Source organism: Myotis lucifugus, unplaced genomic scaffold (assembly GCF_000147115.1).
Source record: "Myotis lucifugus unplaced genomic scaffold, Myoluc2.0 scaffold_80, whole genome shotgun sequence".
NCBI lineage: Eukaryota > Metazoa > Chordata > Mammalia > Chiroptera > Vespertilionidae > Myotis > Myotis lucifugus.
In genome coordinates, this window is record NW_005871128.1 from 3,895,520 (window position 1) to 3,918,825 (window position 23,306).

General features: G+C 37.1%; 1 protein-coding gene across 1 annotated transcript in view; it reads right to left on the reverse strand.

Annotated features, from left to right (window-relative positions):
- Positions 1-8,947: 8,947 nt before the first annotated feature.
- Positions 8,948-23,306, reverse strand: part of KHDRBS2 (KH RNA binding domain containing, signal transduction associated 2) — a 513,200-nt gene continuing 498,841 nt past the window's right edge. The window contains exons 11-12 of the transcript XR_002829782.1: positions 12,160-12,242; positions 8,948-8,980 (exon numbers count right to left, since the gene is read on the reverse strand). The gene's annotated coding sequence lies outside the window, so the exon portion shown is untranslated. The remainder of the gene's footprint in view (positions 8,981-12,159; positions 12,243-23,306) is intronic.

The following is a 23,306-nucleotide window of genomic DNA, read 5'->3' on the forward strand; positions in this document are numbered from 1 at the left end:
TTAATGGGAATGCATCTATTCTGTATTAGAAGTAAACCTGCCTTGATTCGGAGATGGTGGCAAAAATAGTGACATCAAGAATAAGAGCATGATTACTGAACACTTACTGAATATCTACTGTGTGCCAGGCATTATTCTAAGGGCTTTACATATTCAAGCTTATTTAATCCCATAAGAAGTCCTATGAGTTAGGTATTATTATCTCCCATTTACAGAGACAAGGAGTTAACAGAGACAAAGCAGGTTCCATGACTTGCCTACCATCTCCAGAGAGTGGAGTGAGAACTTGAAACCAGTCTGTTCTCACAGTCCCTGTTGTCAGCCACCATCCTCTACTGCTTCCTCCTATAGTTATGCCACACTCTTTCTGTTTAGTGATCAGAATTGTTATGTAGGAGAAAGGAGTGCACATGCTACAGGTAGATTCTAAAGATACCAGGGTTGTGCTCAGAGAGAAGAAAAAAGAAGTTTGTAACAGTAAATGTAGGGATGCCTTATCAATTTTTTGAAAATAATTAACTTTTTGCTAAGATATTTGTCGTCTTTCTTAGTGGGTAGCACCAACAGTGGATAGCAGGGACTTTCTTGTCTTCCCCTTCCCCCTCTCGGTAAAAACCAACTGAGAAGTCTGTGGGCCTCTTTCTGGGAGGAGACACTATCCATCCATGAAATTTTAGAGCAGAGAGTAGCACCTTGGCTCCTGTCTTTTTCTATTCTTCTACTCTTTTCATTTTTTTTTTACAGTAAGACTTAAGATCTGATATGACTAAGACTGGAAAGAATTCTCTGCTCTTACAGCTTCATTCATTCACATTATTTATTCAAGAAATATTTCTGATAACCCACGATGTGCCAGGCTCTGTGTTAGGCTTGGGTGTCACGTGGTGAAGCAAGTCCTTATGAAGGAATTATGTGGCTGGAAAGAGAAAATGAAAGCATAAAACACACACATATGTACCCTCACACATATGGGTGTTTTCTGTATTACCTATACACATATGTGCATATACTTTATATGTCCTATATATTTCACTTATTTGTGTAAATTTAATATCTTTATTTATGTGTTTATTCTACATACACTTTATATATAACTATACCTATTTATATAGGTATAAATATATGTATATATGCATAAATACATTTAACTTCTTTATTTATATGCTTATTCTACATATACTTTATATATATGTATTATGTAAATATATATAGTTATGAATTATCCTAAGTGCTATGAAAAAAAATGAACAGGTCTAGTAATAAAGAACCAATTATCAAAGATGGGGATTACTCAAAGGGCCATAGTGAGTCCCCGAGAGAGGTGGCTTAGGGATATTCCTGGCTTTAGAGAAAAGTGGTAAAAGGGTCTTGAAGCCCCTGGGCTGCCCAGCCAGGCCCATGGACTCTGGACTGGAATAAAGGAAGCACCCAGAGCCATGTCCTGTGTGATTGACCTAACACCCAAGGGTCTAGCTTCAGAGTGAGCTCAGCAATGTGTTCATTTGACAAGGACTAAAAATGCTGGCACAGATATTGGTAAAATCCAGAAGATATTTAGTTCACAAGTGGTGTGAACATTCTATGAGGAGATAGAAAATGTACTTCGGACCACAAAGCTATGAGTTTAATTGGGTAGAATAAACAGATGCATGAGAAATGACACTGGAGGCAATGGACCAAAATGTACAAAGAGAGCCATTATCTATGGAATAAAAGAGCATGATTGAGCTCATCCTTTCCAAGGGAAATGAGTCAGAGACATGGCATTTACTTAATTGATGGTGGAAGCAGTGGGAAAATAAGGGTTCAAATTTAGGAAGACAAACACAGAAAGAGGATGCAACTATAACGAAGGAGAACATAAACAAGACAATGAATTCATAAACAAGACAATGAATTCAGAATCTTTGTCCTAAATGTGCCAAGGTGCTCCCATTCCTCTTGTGTGCCTCGTTCCACAGGAACTTCTATATGTGGGGCACAAACACTAGGCATTTTGTGAAATAGCCAGTGTCTGCTATATGTTTGCTGGCAAAAAATGTTCCTAGTGCAAAAAACAAAACAAAAACAAACCAATCAAAACCTTTCATCCTGTGATCCAAAATACTAAATTTGGCCAGCACGAGAGGCCTTGGAACTGTCAGAATATTTTTCAGAAATAGTACAACAAATATATTTTGAATGATTCCTAAGTGCCTAGAAAGTTACAGAGCACGGGACTGCAGAGATGAAACATGGTTTTCATAGTCCTTTCATTTTGGAGCATAAAAGCTAATGGGAGACAGAGACATAGTGTATTTCAGACAATGCAGTACGTGGGCATGGACAAGGACAAGTGGAGTCGCCCAGACAATGAGTATGGAAGTTCAGATACCACTCCTGGAAATGAAGTTATTTGGTGGAGAATTCATAACACAACAAAAGAAAATAGAAGAAAAAAAGATCATTTCAGGAAGGGGAGAAGCATTGGGCAATGCAATAGGATGGGGAGTGTGCAAAAAAGGTGAACATGTTCACAAAATATTCTTTTTAGAAACTCCTCATCAATTTAGGTTTCAGTGTTCAAATTCCAAAATAAGTTTAATGAAAGCACGGGATGCACATCCCTAGTTTGACACTCTGGCATTAAGAGTATATTCCTAGAATTAATTTAAACTCTCTAAAGCCATTTTAAAATTTGGAGTTGTTTCAGGGCCCAAATGTCTTTCCTTGGGAAGAAAGCAGCAGGAATAGAATTTTAGAATGCTAGCAGCTCACAGATCCATTTCCCACCCTGTCCATCATCCCTGTGGAAATAAGCTGGGAACCCTGTCATCCTCTGTGACTTTCTAGGAAGGATACTACCATTTGGTAGCAGAACCACTCATAAATCAGCTCCCTGTGGTGAATTTGGGGAGTGTGGCTTGAAGAAGGGGGAGAGGCTGGACTAACATTCAAGTGTAATGGCTGAGTGTCTTGTTAGCAGAAATGAAGAAAAATAATTTTTCTCTGCTTTCATCTTAGGAACATGGCACAGAGCAGACTCAAGGTAGAATCTTCGTTTAACTAAAGGAGAAGGGCTGCAAAGAGAACAGTGACTGTGGGCGTTCATACTCTAGATCAGCAGTTCTCAACTGGTCGTGACCCCTTTTGAGGGTTGAACGACCCTTTCACAGGGGTTGCCTAAGACCATCGGAAAACACATATATAATTACATATTGTTTTTGTGATTAATCACTATGCTTTAATTATGTTCAATTTGTAACAATGAAAATACATCCTGCATGATTCATAACAGTAGCAAAATTACAGTTATGAAGTAGCAATGAAAATAATTTTATGGTTGGGGGTCACCACAACATGAGGAACTGTATTAAAGGGTCGCGGCATTAGGAAGGTTGAGAACCACTGCTCTAGAGGGTCCTCTGAGATCTTTGGGATGAACACAGAGTAACTGCACTTCCAACAGTGTACTTTGCCCAAGAATTCAGTTGAGCAGGAGCCTGTATTAGACCTTGGGTCAGTCAGGGTCCAATCAAGGAAAATAGGATTCACCTGGAATATATAAATGCCGGATTCTTATGCAGGTTATTGATGAAAGCCCGAAATAGGTAATGAAAGAGACAGAAGAAGCCAATCAGAGATAAGTGAGGCCAATAGATTTAGCCAGAGGAAAAGGTTATAGCCAACCCCAGGCTGGAAGGACACAGGATGAGGGGGGAGGGACTTGGGTTACTTGGTGACAGCCAGAACCATGGCAGGCTTCAGTGCTGCCTGGGAAGGTGCAGTAGGCAAATGAATGTCCGTAGAAATGCCCTGGCTTTCCCCTTGTTCCAAAGTTCAAGTCTTCTGCCATTGCCCCCACCCCCAAGTCCCCATTGGCAGAAGCCTGCTGTGAGCCATTTGAGACAGTACTCTAGGAAGGGAAGCCTTGGGCTCAGACCTCTGTCCTGTGCATGTGGTGATGGTGGTGGTGGGGCGGGGGGGCGGGGGGGGGGGCGGAGGGGAGAGACAAGGAATGGATCCAAGGGCAGACTGGCCCAAGAACCAACTAGGAGAATTAGGTTCTGGAACTCCCAAGGCTATTTTGCTGAAAAAAAGGAAGCCTGCATTCCAGAGACTGGGTTCTCAGAAGGTTTGAGTCTAAGAAAAAAATATCTTTTACACATGTTTTCTCACTTTCTGGGCTTTGCTTGACCAGGTCATGGTAAAATGGGAACATCTACCATGTTTTAATTTGGTGAGAAACACTCATCAGAAACGACAATCTGATTTTTGTCTCTAAAAGAAATTTCATTTTAAGATCCTATTTTGTAAAACTTTGCCAACCTGTAAGATTTTCTGTTTGTGTGCTAGCGCATACTACAAATCAGAAAATCCTTGAATTATCAAACAAAGGCTTATTTGCCTAAATTACCATGTGGGCCTAACGTGAAGAAGTGGGTTTGTTTTGAGTCTTTGTGCATTTAGTGACCTGCGGTATTGTGATAAATGCCATTGCCTAAAACTATGCAGTAGGAAGCTTGGGCACCATCTGTGTTTGTTTCTGTGGGAGCAGTAACTGCCTAGAGAAAAATCTGATGCTCATTTCAAAGATGCAGTATAAACAAAATTCAAGATGATGCTTTCACATAATTATTCCACCTTTCATTTACATAGTACTTTATGCATCTCAAAGTGATCTGATGTGCTTTCATTGAATGGTTCTTCACAGGACTTGTGGAAGTTGGGTATGGGCTTCGGGAAGATATAAAAGCTCAACCAGGAACAAAAACTGAAAATAGGAGTCTTTTAGTAAGAAACCATGTAGTCTCATCTCCCGTTGATATTAATAGAAAATACTTATTGAGCACCTTCTCTGTGCCAGGCACTTTTTAAAGTATATCACAAATATTAACTCAATTAATCATCAGAACAATTCTATGAAGTAGGTATTATTATGTTATCATTTTAAGGATAGACTAAGGAAAAGGGAGGTTAAGTCACAATTAGTAAGATATGAGCCTTAACAGTCTAACAAAATACTGTCTCAAGCAGTGTCTTCTTTAAATATGTACTCAGAAAGCTAAGCAACAAACTTAATCACGGAGACATATATTTTACATTGAGTGTCTTCTAATATATGCATGTAACTCAGTGGTATGCTGGTAAACTGGCTCACTGGCTCTCTGAAAAAAAAAAAAACCCTGATGATTTGTGCCCTCCCCCCCAATTTACTTATTGGAATCCTAACCTAATGCCCAATGGGATGGTGTTAGAAGAGGGAGCCTTTGGGAGGTGACTATGTCATGAAGGTTGTGTCCTCTTAAATGGAGTTCATGTTCTTCTAAAAGAGATCCCACAGAGCTCGCTAGCTACTTCAGCCATATGAGGATACAAGAAATCTGCAGCCTAGAAAAAGGCCCTTGTTTGACCATGCTGGCACCCTGATCTCAGACTTCTAGACTCCAGACTCCAGAACTATGAGAAATAAATATATCCTATATAATAAAAGGCTATTATGCAAATTATCCCCTTGACTGGGAGTTCGACTGGGGGTTCAACTGGGAGTTTGACCAGGGGGTGGGGCCGATCTGCCAACTGCCCACGGCTCCTGCCCCTGGTCGGCCCCTTCCCTGATTGGTCCCACCCACCCCAAATGGGGGCAGGGTCAGCTAGCCAACCCCTATCCCAGCCAGCCCCACCCACTATCGGCCCCGATTGGGGGCGGGCTGGCTGGACACCACATGTGCACGAATTCGTGCACTGGGGCTCTAGTGTTGTTTATAAGATACCCAGTCTGTGGCATTTTGTTATAACACTTCAGACAAAGACATAGCATTTGCCAATTTCCATGGTATAAGTACTCCCAGCAGCATCTACTTCAAGCTACCAGAGTGAAGCCACTGAATGCATAGTTGAGAAGAAATGCACATGTCTGCATCTAGTGATCTCATGAGCTTGTGGCTCCAGCACACCCCAGGCTGATTAAATTACTGTTGTACTCAAGGTATGCTATGGAGTTGATGATCCATCCTTGAGATGTTCTTCAAATGTGAATTCATTTTTATTTTCAGCTGTTTTATAAAATTCAATGTGAATTAAACTATTTTAGATATGTTCATGTATAATCACTGCTTAGAAAGAATAATGTAATCATGTCTATTTTCGGTATGTTTTTACTGATGATAATCAGGCTTGTCTGGAATGAGGTAATCACACAACAGCTGGAGAGGGGAGGCTGAAAAAGTGTAAGCATTTATATGATGGCTAGTAGATAATGCCTTGAGGCAGACATTTTCCAAACCATAGTTTCTTAGGTCATTTTGCAGCCCATCTATAATAATAAAAGCATAATATGCTAATTAGACCAGACAGCCAAATGACCTTCCGGACATCCTTCTGGACAACCTTCCAGATGAAGCCAGGGCTGCAAGGGCCAAACCTTTTGCACGATTTTCATGCATCAGGCCTCTAGTAGGGTTACTAAGATCCCAGTTAGCAATTTGGAAGGCTTGGGTTCTGGTCTAAATAAGAATTTCATGTGTCTCCTACAGAGTATGATCACCTCAAGATTTCATTCATTAGTCCTTTAGGGAGGAGTGGCCACTTGTGTAACCTCATTAGCCAAACAGTGTTAACCAAACCAGACACATGGGGAGAGCCAACGAGGACTTCCCTTGAGTGGCACCGAGGCTGAGCTCAGGCATCCAGTATTCTGGCAGTGGCTTTTGCCCAAGCTCTCTCTTCCGTATCCTCCCTGTTCTTTCTCTACTATCAACAGAGTATTTTTCTTTATTGTTAAAGCTGCATCACCACTAAAAATGCTTTACAAACACATGTCCACAGCCACTCACTACAGGATGCATTCCTCCTTTATCCTCCAAAACACATAGATGAATAGTACAATCAAAGCTTTCTGTCATCAGCTCAGCATACTCTTTTTTCCATCTGTGTTTTGTTTTCCTTCCATTCTTTGTTCTTCCTATCATTCCTTCTTCCTCAAGAACCTGTTTTGAAAAGTATTATGAAATCCCACTGTGGGGGATATGAATATCTCCTAACATTTCTTATACAACATCAACCACAACAACAAAAAGTTAGGGAAGATCAACCGAAGGACTTGAATGCACGCATATAAGCCAAACCAATGAACATGGACAACAGGGGGATGGGAACATGAGTGTGCGGGTGGGGGGTGGAGGTTAGGGGGTTAATGGGGGGGATGAGGACACATCTGTAATATCTTAACTAATAAAGAATTTTAAAAAAAGTTAGGGAAGTTTGGCTTGGTTGGGGCCGGGTAGAGGTAATACAGTAAGACAAAGTTTTTGGTGATCTTTTTGACAGTCATGCCTTTAAAAATCCCTATTAACAACAAACGAAACAAAAACAAATAATCCCATTCCATAAAAAATGCAGGTCAGCAGATCGAACCTGGGAAAGTGTGGGAAGCCTTGTTCCTCCCATTGACAGGATGGCAATTGCTTGCTCCTCCTTCTGGAAAGACTGGCCTGAGAAGAGGGATTTGCCAGCTGTTCTGGGCATAAACATGGATGGAGAAGGCCCCTTGCAACTCCTTTGCCTTTTCCACATTTCTTCTTCCCCTTCAGTCTTTTATTTCTCTTTATTTCATTATTTTCCCCCATCACCATTCTAACTCCATCCACTCTCCTTCCCCCTTCAGTCTTTTTATAGGGAAAGAAAATATCTAAAAGCTAACTCTGCTGAGCTAAAAGTATTAAAAGTCTTTGCCAGGTCATGGGTCCCACATCAAGAAACAAACAAACAGAACCAGACCTTCTGAGGCAAAATACTTTATCCTTCACATGGAGAGCGTTGAAATCTGCCCCACAAACAAGGTTGAATGAATAAACCAAGTAAATTCACATGCACCTTTTATTCAATCAACAAAAATACATTTTGCATATTCTAGTTCCTAACCTTGAGATCTAATCCAAATTTGAATAAAACACAGATTCTACCTACCCATTAGCAGTTTTCAGTCTTAATTTACTAATCACAATTTACTAATTGTGATTAAATTTCTTTATTTCAGATATAATGTTAATAATACTATACAAGCTTTCAAGCAAGACTTTAAACCTGAGTTGCATGTAGCCATGTTGTAGATATATACTAGATAATGGAACATTCCCAGGTATTTATTGTTGTAAGTTTTATTATCTATATAAGCCAATTGGAAATCTGGAATGCAGAAAAAGCAACCTCAAAGGCAAGATTTAATTTTGAACTAAAGAAGGAAAAGAAGAAAAAGTTCTGTTTCACCAACCTCTTATCCATATCTGACCTTTCACTGAAATCGAATCTCTTCTATAAGCCATCTTTTAAAATCTCAGCCTAAATGGACCTCTTCTTTTGTAATCTGCATAATTAGCATGTTAATATGCTTCACCTGTATTTTAATCCAATGGTTGTTATTCATAGTGCACTTCAGAATCACCTGTGGAGTTTAAAAAATACACAGTTTCAGGCTTCAACATCACAAACTTATTCAGTCAAGGCAGGAACAGTCTAGCATCTGTATTTTTAAAACACAACACACATAACACACTCACAGTTAAGAAGAACGGTTCAAATTACACTAGACGATTTGGCATCTTATAATGACACATAATCTATTTGTGCATTTATATGATCATATCCCCAAGTGAACTGAATCGTCTTTTGGGTAAGGCACAAATGTATTTACTTGGTTCTCTGCATCACATAGAACATTTTCTGCACTAGTAAGAATTTCCACACTTCTTGTTTGAAAAAATAACAAAGAATTTCAATGACCTCTGTATAACACTATCATATCTGTTTTTCTATTCATATTCTTTAAATAGTCGTGGGAAAAATTTGATCGTGAACAAACATCATGTATTCATCTTTATTTAATACTGCTTTTCAGAAAGTTTCAAGGCAATTACTAGAGACTTTCAGAGAAGGATGCTCTTTCTAGCACAGTGCAGTGAAACTTACCTTGGTTCAAATCCAAATTCTCTTCTCATTTGTCCTATGGTGAGGAGAAAAACAAAAGATAAAAGTTGTAAAGTGCACACCATAATAAACTCAATGCATTGCAGGATAGCTTATAGAATATGAGGTGTTAGGGAAGTCTCTTGGCCCCGAGAACTTCCTCAGCATCAGCTTTCGTGCCTGACATCCTGGTAATCAGTTACTCCAGAGATGTCTCATCTAGTCATAGAACGTCAGGTGGAGAGGCCTGCTGAAATAACTAATACCACAGTCTTCATTTTTAACTGCTGAACCAACTTAGGGCTAATAGCTAAAGCAATTTATATACTTTTTTTTCTGCCAAAAGCTTTATTGTTTCCATTTGGTCCACTGCATGGGAGAGGGCTTCAGGGTGGTTAAAAGAATGGCTAGTAGTTTCAGGAAGAGGCTCAGGCAAAAACCGGACACCAGGGGAATGCAGAGGGGCCCCCAAAAGCCTGAGGATGAGCCTTTCTAAGAGGTACTCACAGCCCAGCCTGGGGGCGGGCCAGCCTGCGGGGTGAGCCAGGTGTCGCCCATCTTCTTGATGAGTTTCACCTGCTCACCCAGGAAGCCGTTCTCCCGGAAGTGAGAGCTGAGGGCCTGTGTGGGTGGAACCCAGGGCCTGCAGCCCTAAAAGGGCCTGGCTCAGGCTCCTCTCCAGGGTCGGGGCAGCTGCCATAGAGTCCTGAGTTTTGCCCACTCATCTCAGTAAGCTTCAGCACATCCTGGAGGCGAATGCGGCCACTGCTCTGGTTTTGCAACTTTAAGAGACGCTCAGCACCCTCGGCTTCTTCTCTGCCGACTCCCAGAAGAGGCCCAAGCCCTCGGGAGCCACATCTTCATGGTGGAAACAGAAGCCCGGAGAGAGGTAGGTGTGGGGCCACAGAGGCAGGTTGGCCAGACGGTTGACAGCAGCCTCCACCTCAGTGGGGTAATTCTGATGAATTTGGGAGTCATGGTTGTGTGGCAATAAGGAGTTAAGGTAGGAAAAAAACCTGGTGTGTTGGCTGGTTCTGAAGGTGGTGACTGGGTAGGACGCAGGAGAGTGGCCGGAGGCTGGAAGAAGGGGCGTCCTTGGATCTGTTCCGTCCAAACACACTGTTGAAGCAAGAGACAGATCTGGGACCGCAGGGCACTCCAATTTATACACTTATGTGAGGTTCAAGTGTTCTGCCTTGCAGAGCTGTTTTAAGGGTCAGTGAGAGAACACAGGGAACCCCAAATACAGTGCCTGTGGTAAACTAGTCACTTGTTATTATCATTAATGTAGTAGTAGTAGTAATAGGAGTAAAAATGTCAGTTAACTTCTAGCTTAGTTAGGTGCTCTTTGCTTGCCTCTTAAAATGCACAGTACTTATTAAAATATAGGTATAATAACTAGGAAGAATAAAAACAGTTAATGTTGTGTTGGTCAGTGTGGTTTACTTGGTTGGAGTGTAATCCCATACACCCAAAGTTTGCAGGTTCAATTCTGGATCAGGGCACTTGCCTAGGTTTCAGGTTTGATCTCTGACCAAGGAGTGCATGGAAAAGCAACCGATCAGTGTTTCTCTCTCACAACGATGTTTCTCTCTCTCCCCCTTTCCCTCTTTCTGGTAGCAATAAACATGTCCTCAGGTGAGGATTAGAAAAAGTAAAGAACACCACCACCCAGTTACTGTTGACCAGAAAACAGGAAGGGGCATATCATCCTCAGGCATATGTTGTTAAGGAGTCAGACCTTCATCTGGATTCAGATTTTCTCACTATGAGAGTAGCCCAATGCTCTGCATCTCTCTAAGTTCTCCATCTCTTTGTTTCTTTAACTGTAAAATGCAGAAAATAAAATACCTCTCTAATTGGGTTATTGTGAAGAAGTCATTATACATGAAAGCATTTCAAAGTCTCTGACGAAGAGCAAGCTTCCCATAAAGGTTATTTTATTATTATTAACACTTCTTTATTATTTATAGATACGGTTACCATAATTTGTCATGCATACTGGGGACACATCCGAGAGTGAATGGTGGTGCTATTAATAACTGTGCTGGGACAGCAGGCATAATAAACCAGAATGCATGGTCACCTTATCGGCAATATATTTTCTAGCTGAAAGCAAGTTCCCAAGGGAGTATTATATTGTGCCTGGGAATTTACATGGAACTTTTTGGAAAGATGTTATGTATGGGTCAGATTCAACATGGGCAGAAAAGCATGGTGCGCCTCCATCAAAACTCCTCTGAGACAAAATAGACGGAGGCCAGGTGTCTCTCTGGTATTCATACCTCAGCTGAAGTCTCTCCCAAGTTCTCTCTGAAAATAAGGTCCTGGGAAATGAGCTTCCATTCAACATTTTAAAATTTTACTTTAAGTATTTTCAAGAGAAGCTTTCTGATATATCTCACACAGTTCCCTGCCTCATTAAACAAACATATACATTGTAATGTATACTCTCTAAGTAAGTCCTTTTAAAATAAAAGTGCGTATAAAGAAGAAAACAGAAACTTCTCTTCTGAACCGCCTCTATCCCTGACCACTCATCCAGCCATACATTTATCCCTCCTTTTGTTTTCGAACAAATTAGAATTTTAGGAGGGAACAAATAATCATGGTCCGAGGCTGGCCCGTTCTGCTCCATTCCGCCCCGTTTCATTCTACAAACAGTTATTGGAAGCCCACTACTCATCAGCGCTCTCGCCGAAAAAACTGAACTTTCCCTCTAATACACGGAGGTGATATTAGGAAGGACAATGACAATAACTCTTCAGACCAGGGCTCCAGAAAGATCCGTTCAGGTATGGCGGGTGACATTTACTCTCAGGAACACTGTGTCCCCTGCTTATTAGAAATCATGTGAATATTTATCACATTCCCTCAACTACATATATTTTCTTATTAATGGATTTTAGTTTCAGTTTTTACTCTGTAATACAGAAATGCATAACCTTAAGTTCTGGTGCTATATGACATACGAAACCATGTGCATTTGAGAATCAAGGCATTGCTGCTATGCTGCTACAGTGTAGAATTAAACGAAAAGTCTCTCACATGTTTGACATTAATTTCATGTTCTATTTGCTTTCCATCAGATGCAAAGAGCTGCTTAATCCATTTAAGCATTTCTTTTTGGGCCCCTAATGAAGTGTTCTGTTCCTGTCTTGTAAGTCAAGCGCACACATGACATCACAAATGGTTTATATTCTACGAGGGACTCACCTCCATGCTTAAAATCGTGGACCCTCCAAACAGTCAGTGTCCAATTTATTCCAGCTTTCAGTTTTCCTATCACAGATCTTCACCTATAGTCCCAGATGAGCAGAACAACTGTAAAGCATTATGCAATTACACATGTGGGCATCTATAAGGCATTCCCATAAGGGATATCAATTCGGCTCATGGCAAATTTAACCACAGTAGCAGCTGTCAAACATACTCAAAACAAAATAAATTATCCATCCAACCTCTTGTACTTAAGTGCTTTTTATATTCTGTGTTTTAGAAAAACAGTTTAGCTTTAAGCAGCATTCAAGCTAGGATCAGGCTCTCCTGAGGAAGTTTTTTATGAGATTGAATGAAGATAATGACAACCATTAGTCATCGCATTAGCATGAGGCATGAGGCACACTACAATATTTATAAGCAGCTAAGCCATGACAGTAAAATTATGACATCCTATAACGCGGGCAGGCTTTTGACGGCAGCTGACTGCTATTTTGTAAAGTGGAACTGGTCTACGTCTGGTAGTAGTATATTTAATGGCATGCTCATCATAAGACCTAATTGTTTTCCACCACAGGGTACGAAGCTTTATGTCTTCTATCAACCAAAACCAAATAGTCATACTGCTTAATGGCTATTCAATTAATGTTTATGTGCTACTTTTACACCCTGAATTATTTGATGAATAAACTCAAAGAAGCTATTTGAGAACTAAGTTTCATGGAACCTCTACTCTTATTAAAAATCCCCAGGTTCTTAGAGTAGTTCAAACTATCAGCTAGGGAATACAGACCAGACATAGATATTTAAAAATCTTCTACACTCCCATAAGAATGACAGAAAAATCAAACATTGGAAGGAAATGGTCGATGTAGGTTGAGCCTTGCTGCATTCAAATTGAAGATCAAAACAGGGTTAACATAGAAATAACCTGGTCAGACTAAGTCAAAAGGTGAGGCTTGGTTTATGATACTAGAAATGCTCAGCTTTTGTTTTGATTGCTTTTTTAGCTTGTAACTCCAAACCTATTGATATTTCTACTTTCCTTATATAAGACATAGCACAGCAGTAGCTGATTGTATAAATTCAACACCCTTCCCTTTGGTAGAAGTTTTGTAAAATTACTGAAAATATATTTTTGCTGAAAGACTGCCATTTTTGAATTTATGAAAAAATGATTTGTTTTTTATAGTTATTTGAATATGGCAAAAATATATTTATTTACTCTTCTCCATTCTAATATAAGAGATCTAATGTCTCCAACATGTGGGCAATTAATAGTATCTCTTATTGTTCCATGTTAGTTGGCACCATTAGACAAAGAAAAAAGACAGGCAGGCAGGGGAAGGAAGGGGAGGGAAGAGAAGGGGAAGGAAAGGAAAAAGGAAAAGGGAAAGGAGAAAGACCACAAGAACTGAGGGAATGAGAGAGAGTATTCATTTCCTTTTGGAAATTAAGGCTACTTTCACACCATGCATGGTATTTACAAGTGCTGATGTATATATTTTAGTGGAACTGTGGCTGCCCTCTTCTCCCTTTCCTATGGTTGCAGTGGTTGGCAAACTCATTAGTCAACAGAGCCAAATATCAACAGTACAAAGATTGAAATTTCTTTTGAGAGCCAAATTTTTTAAACTTAAACTATATAGGTAGGTACATTGTTATTAACTTAATTAGGGTACTCCTAAGGCTTAGGAAGAGCCACACTTAAGGGGCCAAAGAGCCGCATGTGGCTCGCGAGCTGCAGTTTGCCGACCACGGGTCACATATCAATTTGACATTCATAAAAAGGGATAAATCAGATAGCAAGCTTAAAAAATGTCAAAACATTCTTGAAAAATTTCCACTAAGAATACAACTGAGAAATGACAAACTTATCACCTGGTTGGCCCAAGTTTAAAGCTAACTACTTTTGAATGTAAGCCAATAAACCTTTCATATTTTAGTTTATTTTGTATTTCTTTTAAAAATACTTTATTGTTGACAATATTACTGATGTCTCCTATTTTCTCCCTTTATTTTGTATTCCTTGTATATAGTTGGGCTGATTTGAATTTGATTAGTTTAGCACTTGTATTACAGTTATTAAATAAAGGTGGCTCTATGGTTTATAACACATTAAGAAACATTTTAGCAGAGCAATTGACTTTTATTATAATTTTAAATGTATCATTGCTTGACATTAAAACCAAATTCATTGCACCTTAACTGGGTTTTTTTCTAATTCTACATATCGTTAGATACTAATTAATATTCTAATTCATGTCTAGTCTAGTTTTGAAGCTACTGAGCAATTAATATGTGACATATAATTTAGAATGTGTTGGGTGGGCATTTGGTAGATGACCTGATTAGAAATGAAATAATAAATCCTTAATTTTAATTCCAATTAGAAACTCATATAGTATGTTTCTCCAGTTATTTTATAGCTGATTTTCATATATCAAAAATTAGAATGGAAAATATTTTAGGATATTAAATATGAGGAATAGACTTGAGTGTTATTATGTTAATATAAGACATAAGTCACTAGTGTTAAATGTAGTCAGAACTATTAGATGATCCTTAAGTGTTTTATGTCATACATTTTTTTCTGTTAACTCCATTATAAAAGTCTATTTTAAAATATGATAGGAATTACATCAATTATAAGTAATGCTTATCATGAGAATTGGTTAATTTTGGCAAATCTCCTATTTTAGATGGTCAGTTCAATAGATAATACTTGTTTCTAAACGTCACCATTTTAAAGTGAGAAAAAGATAAACTTTTAAAACTGCCTAATCAATAGAATTAAAGGCTGAGTAAATATATGATATGGAAAATATAAAATTTATACTAATTCCATTAAAGTATGAAATAATAATCTTATTCATTTGCTTAAGTTCTGGTAAGATCTGAATCTTTTGAAGGGATAAGTGTACCCGGCATTAAAGATATTATGAAACAGATATTTTATACAATGTAAGCAAGATCTTATTTTGTTTTCATATTTTAATCATAAGGATCATTAATACCTTATTTTGTGCTCCAATAATTTGATTTTGAAAGTGTAATTCCATCATTATATATAGCCATTGACAATTTAATGGACTGTACCTCGTTCTGAAGTTTCTGTTCCCAAATTCTATTTTAGCTATTTGTGCACTAAAGATGATTAATAATGAATAAAAAACTACTATACTTAGGAAGCAATAGTCTGATAAGTTAAATGATTATATTTTTATGTTCCTATGGTCCTATTAAGAGTAAATATACTAGTTGTATATACAAATTATTTGCAAACTAAGGTAAATGTTTTCTACAACTTGATAAGTCTGTAAAATTGAATACAGCTGCAATATATTAATGTTAATGAAGGTTACTTTGAGAAATAAGGTATACTTCTACTTCAGTAATAATAAAGTCTAATTAGAAAATAAATAAAACAAGGCACTTATAATATTTTAACATTACTAAAAACAAATCTATTATTAGAAGAGAAGAAGATAATGCCTAATTAGATATTTAGCAAATATCATTATCAAATAATATATCTTTAGAAATAAATACATGCTCTAGAAACACCCTGCAACATATACAAAAAATCTTACTCTCTTTTTTGGGGGGATGAACATCATAGACATAATTAAAGTCATCTCTCATTTCTTCTGCATTTCTAACACTTCTCTCCTCTACATTGGGAGAGGGAGGCAGCAGGAATGATCTCATCACCAAATATTTGTATCTGTTATACTATTTGAAACTTAGGTGGTATATCTTATTTATATAATGAACCCTAATGTTTTCATTGTTTACCTATGCTTAATTTTAAAAAGTGCACGTCCTGATCTCAGAAGTTAACCAGAAACCTGTGTTCTGAACACACCAGAACCTGAAATGTATAGCACAGTTCAGCTATCTGACAGACCACAGGAGCAAGAATTCAGGACATCATGTCAAATTCAGGAATGAGGTGTGACCTGGAAACTAAGTAAGCCTAAGACTCTAATATGCTGCTTTTATATTAGAGTAGCTAGTATATTTTCTGCACGGTGTAATGCAGCAGATTAATTGTAAAATCTGTATTGAAATGCCACGTATTACTTCAACAGTGAGTTTGTGACATGTAGGTATTTCTGGGTCCAAGCAAAGCACTTTAATAATAAAGGTGAACAGAGATAAATTGAATCAAATAGAATCCTCCCTGATGACTACACTCGCACAAAAAAAGCCTGTCTCTCCACTGCTAAATGAAATTGTTTAGGAAATTAAATCAAAGTCAACTGCTGATCTGTTTAATTTAGACTCAAACGTTCAGAGATCTTTTTCTCAAAATAGGGCGCTTGATTTAAAATTAGAAAATTGCAGTGACTTTTTTTGGCCTTTGCAAACTAAGCCAAAATTAGACTTTGAAATTCACAGGGCATTTAAACATCTGATTTATTCAAGGCTTATAAAGTCCCCACCCCTTTTTTAAAGATGGGAGGACTAATGTGAATACGAAAAGTGATAGCCAAAGTTATGCTAATGTTTTATCTAGTGGCAGAATAATTCACTATTTTTTTTCCTTAAAAGTTCTGAGAATCACAGATGCTAAAAAAAAAAATGGAGCGAGTGTTAATTTTGATGCATTATAAATAAAAATTGCAATGCTTCCGATAATTTCTTACTTAATGTTTTACACTTTTAATTAATTTTTATTTCTTCCTCTTCCAGCTAAATCAGAAAAAAATAATTCAATTTGGCATATACTTGACATTTTGAATTCACTTTACACTTTTGTAATCATTAGGCTCTTGATTTTGAGTAATTAATTACATGTGGAACTGATACCAGTAAGCTGTTTTTTAAAAAATTATTCAACATTATGGCACATCTTTAGAAGGTATCTATATGTTAATTATTAAAGTTATGAGTGAATGTTTATATATAGGTAAATGTACATCTCAGAGCTTTTGGTTTACTTATAGAGTGTGTTTTATAAAAAGCTGTTTAATAATTACTACACATGGACAGTGTTCTCTCTCATACAAACTTGATCTGTCTTTCACCACTGATGCTATCATTTACAAAAAAAACAAGAAGATTAGTTATTTTGGAGAAGTTAATGTTCAGAACATGTCCTACCATTTAGAATGTAGGTGATTTTGGACAAATCTCTTAACCCTATGAAATTTTGTTTCCTTATCTTTAAAATGAGGGTTAGAAAATTTGCCCTGCTTTCTTCATAGAGCTGTTGTGATAATTAAAAACAATACTATTTTCAAAGTTTTTGAGATATCAAGGCATAGATAGGTACTAGATATACATACTATATATAAGTATGTACATATGTCATATACAATATTAGTATTTTACATAAAAATGATATGCTATACATATAATTGGTACAGAAGAAATATAAGATTAGAAAAGATGGAGGCAAATTAATATTTATTCATTTAGTTATATTTGATAAATGCTTCCCACAAATCTGGATCTCTATTCTAGTGAAGATTTAAAAAGGTAAGCCTTTTTCAAGGAGGGCTCTAATTTTTGTTATTCGGAAGGTAATGTATGGGTATTCTTTCTCTAAATATTTCTTAAACATACTTATTTTTTAAATATATTTTTATTGATTTCAGAGAGGAAGGGAGAGGGAAAGACAGAAACACCAATGATGTCAGAATAATTGATTAGCTTCATCCTGTGCATTCCACACTGGGGATCGAGCCTGCAACCTGGGCATGTGCCTTAACTGGTAATCAAACCATGACCTCCTGGTTCATAGGTCGATTCTCAACCACTGAGCCACACAGGCCAGGCTCTTGAACATTTTAAACCAAGATGCTGCACTTGATGACAGGCTTCCTCATATGAGAGCCAGCAATGTGTTTAGCTCAGAGAACTAATTTCTATCCACTATTTTTTAGTTGAAAATTATCATAAGGCCACTTTCTTTTAAATCCATTTCACTTAGTCAGAGGTGATCATTTCTAGTCTCATTTACAGGTTAAAGTGTTTTCATGAGTGATATAACGAACAGTTAGAAGTAGAGATGGAAAACTATAAGGATTCAGTAAGTCATTTGAATATTACTTAAAATACACAGATACTTGGAATTACATCCTGAGAGAATTAACAAACTTCTCCTACTTCTGAGCGATCAAATCGATTCATCACCAAGTTTCATTCATTAGTAATTAACCTTTTATAATATCCTATGTTACATATCTTAAGAATCTAAATACAACAAATAAGCAATTCTTTTTGAGAACATTGGAGAATTAATCCTATTCTCACATTACTATTTTTTACTCACAGTATACAGTATGCCAAAATACAGGATTTTTTCAAATATAACTGGGACAGTATCTCTCAAACATCAATAAAAGATGTATAATAATTTGTAATTTTCTAAAAGTACAATTTGAGTTAAGATGCACTGTGAGAGGCTGGTGTAAATATTTTTTTTTTTACCAACACTGGATATATAAAAATTTTAAAGTGGTAAAAACATCTGCTGGTGGAAGTGAAGGGAAAATGCAATGATCTCTGAAAGTGACTGCTCTGAGACAGACAACAGAAGTTCCAGATATATTCAACAGTGGAATGTTCTGTGTTTGTGGTAAAGGGAAAGCAAGTTTTTAATTTTTAAAGTTACTGCCTTATGTGATAAGTTGCACATTATGGTGATTTAAGATAATTTTTAGACCTCAGGACATTATATTCTTTGAAGGCTGTAAAGGGTGGTCTATCTTTTCTTTTTCATGTGTTACCTGTTCCACTTCTAATGGATCTTTCTCAGCCTTCCAACTATATTCCTTTTTCTTCTAAATTAAATTTTTCTTATTTTCATGTTCACCTTCATTCTGGTACAATAAAGTATAAAATACATTTCAATAGTGTGGATTGTCTATAGAACAAGAGATAGCAAAGGAAAAGTACATTTTATTTTTGCAATCACACAGATTTGGACAAATCAGTACAATAGAGAATGCCATTAGTAAAGAAAAAGCAACCATGGCTATTTTCCTAGAAATGTATTTTTATAATTTTCATTTTTTATTGAAGTTTTGTTATTTTGGACATCTGAACCTCCATGAAGGCTAAATTCTATACACATAGCTTCCATTTAATCAATGGTAAGATGGGCAAATAAACACACTTAGGCACAACATATATAGAGTTTTGAGTTATTATACAAGACTCACTTTTAAATAATCCAAGGGAAGGAAATATTCTGAATATTTTGGCTTATGTATGTAGACATGTTTAAAAATTTATCACCAGACTTTAAAGTTAGTACTTATCTTGGAAATATTCAAAGTAAGAGAATTGCTTCTAATTCCTCTTTATTAGCTTGAAAAATGAGTTACACATACACATTTTGGTCTCCTCTCAAACTGGCTTGCTCTAAAACTTATCATTGAAGTCAGAGGGGACAGTAGAGGTCAAGGATGAGGCCTCTGATTATGACTGCCTGGGTTTAGAGTCTACCCCACTGACCAGGGATGTGACCTGGGATGGGTTCTTTCTCTCTCAGGCTCAGCTTTGCCACTTAGAAAATGAGGATACCTTAGAATTTATATCACTGGTCGTTGAGAAAATATATGAAGTCATTCTTACAAACACTTAATACAATGCTTGGCATGTATTATGCATTCCATTATTGCAGATTTCTGTTTCTTCACTTTATTATTGAAACTAGTATACCAAATTATTGATAGTCTCACTTTCACTTTTAGTATATGTGCAACATTATTATAAGATTGTGTATAAGCATATCGTATAATACTTGTTATGAAGATACACAATAGATGCTTGCTAGTAAATATAATGAGAAAAGATAAATTTTACAACTGTGTTCTAAAGCCTGTATTAGCTGAATATTTTAGTGAAGAATAATTTAAAAAATATTGTCTAAGTTGCAAATTGATTTGAATAATGTGAATATTTTTATGGGTTAAATAGCTTTTATTTTTATATTTGATACACACCATGAAGATATCTTAAAGTATAAAAATTTGTAGTCAAGGAAAAATAATTTTGGGGAAGAATATTAACTAAATTTGCAGAGGATATAAACGCATCTGTGTGATTTTACTTTACACATCTCACAATTCTATTAGTATGTGCTGTTATTATCTCCATTTACCTATAAGAAAACTGAAGCTTGAAAAGTAAAGTAACTTTGCTTAGTCTCTAGAATGTGTAGTGTGGGTTAAAGTTTCGTAGTGTAATTGTACAGCTTTAATCCCGCACACACAAATCTGCCTCATGGAAATCGGTCCTAGTTCACAAAGAAACAAAATTTGTCTCACTTCTGCATCTATGTAAACAGCAGAATCCCATTTCAAGTGAATAAAGAAGTAACAGGTGCTATGGAGTGGAAGAAGGAAAGGGAGAGAAAGAAAATCAGGAGGAATACACCAATCTGTTAACATAACAGTTAACCTTGAGGAGGAGGATTATAAACTTTTGATTTTTAGATTAAATATTTACATATACAGTCTAATTTTTAAAAACCCTGATTATGGATTACTTTTATAATAAAAAAGGATACAGTACACACACACACACACACTCACACACATACACATGCATGCACATGTTAAAAAAGAACCCATCCAAAAAAAATCCAATTCACCAGCAATTCTGCCGTCCTACATAATAAAAGCCTAATTTGCAGATTGACCAAATGGCAGAACAACCGGTTGCTATGACGTGCACTGACCACCAGGGGGCAAACACTCAACATAGGAGCTGCCCTTAGCCCACAGGCCCCAACCAGCATGGCGGTTGGGGGTGGGGCCAGCGAGGGGACTGCGTCAGGCCAGCCAAGGTGGGTGCCAGCAGGGGTCCCCTGATTGCCTTGCCAGTCACCTCGCAGATTGGCCCTGATCACCGGCCAGGCCTGGGGACCCTGCCCATGCACAAATTTCGTGCACCAGGCCTCTAGTAGTCTAATATAACCATTATTTGTACATAAATGATTTACTTACTAGAAATGAAAGAAACTTTTTTAAGAACTTAAACCAATTTGTACTTTGGGGTTATCAGGTATTAAAGGATTCCAGAGAAGTTTCTCTGGTAGAATATAGTATTACTTACTGTAAAAAATATCTATATATATAAAAGCCTAAGTGACCGAACAACTGGTCACTATGCTGTGCACTGAACACCAGGGGGAAGACACTCAACACAGGAGCTGCCCCTTGGTGGTCAATGTGCTCAGCGAGCTTACTCAGTGGAGTGGTGCGCCACCTGGCCTGGGCTTGGGCTTCTCCCGGGCCACCTGCTGTTTTGCACACTATTACATCTCCTGAGAGGGCACAGGCCAGGCTGAGGGACCCCACCAGTGCACGAATCCATGCACTGAGCGTCTAGTTGTCTTATAAGGAAGCATAAAACAGCATGCCTAATATTAGTTTCAAATAACTATTGGTCAATAAAAAACAAATTTATATTCTTACTTCCCCCAATAGGAACTTCCCCCAATAGGAATGTTGAAATAACCAGTTTAAAAATTCAATATTAATTCATTATGAAGATTATCTTTATGAAACGTAAATATAATCTTCCCCATTTAAGGACATTTAAGCTGGCTTCATTCCAGTCACAGATATATGCTGATCTTAGTGAATTCCATAAGTAAGTTTGTTTACTTCTAATTTTAAGGTTTATATTTTGAAATAGAGAACTTAGACTAATTGGAGAGATTTTCTCACCTATTGCATCCCCTTAAACGTTTTAGCTAAGAAATCAAGACTTTGTGACTAGTAGGTTATATATAAATGTAAACAGTTGTTATTTCTGTTTTAATTAAAAGTGATTTTTTTCCTTTCCATACTTTTTGATTTACAATGGACATGTATTGGTTTCATAATTAACACAGTAAACATTTCTTAATGGCTCTGGTGAATAGATTGCACAGTACTTCTTCCTCTACAGTCACTAATTGCCTTTCTCTTTGTCTTTTCACATCCCCATGTGCAGGGGAGCAGGGAGGGGATGACAGCAGACATTGGGAAAGAAGGGGCAAGATGTATCAGACAAGTTGAAAAATGTCATGTCCAAAAAGACAGACTAAGAGGTTAGAATATAGGACATATGGATCACCTGTGTGGGGCAGGCAGAGAATGAGATAGAAGGGAGGGAACTTGCTGATAGAGGTCACCTTGAGAGGCATCTGTGTGTAGTGCTGAAATTTGCCTTGAGAGGTTTTAAGAAGGGGATCCAAGAATCACCAAATATCTTTTGGAAAAAGACCATTCACTCTATCCCATTATGAAGTGTGAAGTATGAACCATGATGGAATAGAACCTTGAAAAAGTTAATATTGAGTGACTTGTTACCAATTTTTCATATGACTCATTCTGTACTTTTTTTTTTGTAAAGACAGATAAGCTAGCTATTGTTAAAGCATCCAGTGGTGTATGAAACTGATTACTCCCTCTCCTTTTCTCTCAGTTTCTCTCACAAGGAAGTATAAGACACTGAGATATAAGATAGCATGTCAAATAGAGTGACCTTTTCCTCTCACTGTAATCATCCATGTGCAGCTTAATAAATTGCATGTAAAGAGTTCAGAAAATTAAACTTTATGATGGTGTGGAAGACTGGTGTCTGCTAGTCAACAAAAAATACCTATCTTACCATTAACTCAGATACTTTAGTAGGACATTAGGATGCCTAGAAAAATGTTACACATTGCATTGGCAATAGGAAATGCTTTTTTAAAAAAATATTTAACATTGAGTGATACTTGTAGTTTGTGTCCTTAACACATGGCCGCATGACTTACACAAAGATATTTCTAATTTGAAATTGACCCTCATACTTTAAAGCTGAGTTCTTACTTATAGATTGAAGAATAAAAGCCTGAAATTGCTTTCATGCTTTTTTAATTATGTGAGATTACAAATGAATTCATGCTTTATGACAAATGTAGGATACTTTCATTTATATTTTTCTCTGATGAAATCAGGACTTTTGAAAAAATGACAAATTTGAGGAAAGATCAAGGTAAAGATGCACTTCAAGTTAAATATTTTTGTAATATTTTTAGTCACTATTCATCATACTGCTATAGAAGAGAACTTATATTAAGGCTATTTGAAATTTTAGATTCTCGTTTCAATCAAATTCATGAAAAGTTGGGAATCACCAAAGAATTCTGG